Source organism: Eptatretus burgeri, chromosome 5 (assembly GCF_056783735.1).
Source record: "Eptatretus burgeri isolate ZD-2024b chromosome 5, Ebu_testis_v1, whole genome shotgun sequence".
NCBI lineage: Eukaryota > Metazoa > Chordata > Myxini > Myxiniformes > Myxinidae > Eptatretus > Eptatretus burgeri.
This window is the reverse complement of record NC_140965.1, coordinates 56412599-56413047: the sequence shown is the minus strand read 5'-3', so window position 1 is coordinate 56413047 and position 449 is coordinate 56412599.

Below are 449 nucleotides of genomic sequence, written 5' to 3'. Positions count from 1 at the left end.
GGATCAGAAGTGGGCGTTATCATTCCTGATCCGATTTCTCCTCGGAAAGGCCACACTTTGTACCCGCGGCTCGGCGCGCGCCCTGTACGAGTCCAGGACAGCCTGACGCTCGGTGCCCACAAGCGGTGCGGGAATGGCCGCAGAAGGAGAGGCGAAGGTGGTGGAGGGTCTAAAGTGCTGGTCCATGGCCATGGCGACGTTTGGAATGGCGGTGATGCGATGTTTGCAGGAGCGAGTTGTGAAGGTAAAGGTCGTGGCTGTTGGCGTTGTTGTTGTTGTGAAGCGGCGTTGCGGTTGGTGGTTGCTGTGTGATGGCGGTTGAGACGTGGTTGGTTCAAAATAAAGATAGAACAGAAAAAATGGCTATGTTAAAGGGTCGCAGCCCGAATGAATCACATTTATTCCCTCTAAACAACGGGTTTGGGGCTAACTACACATGTACTTACAGA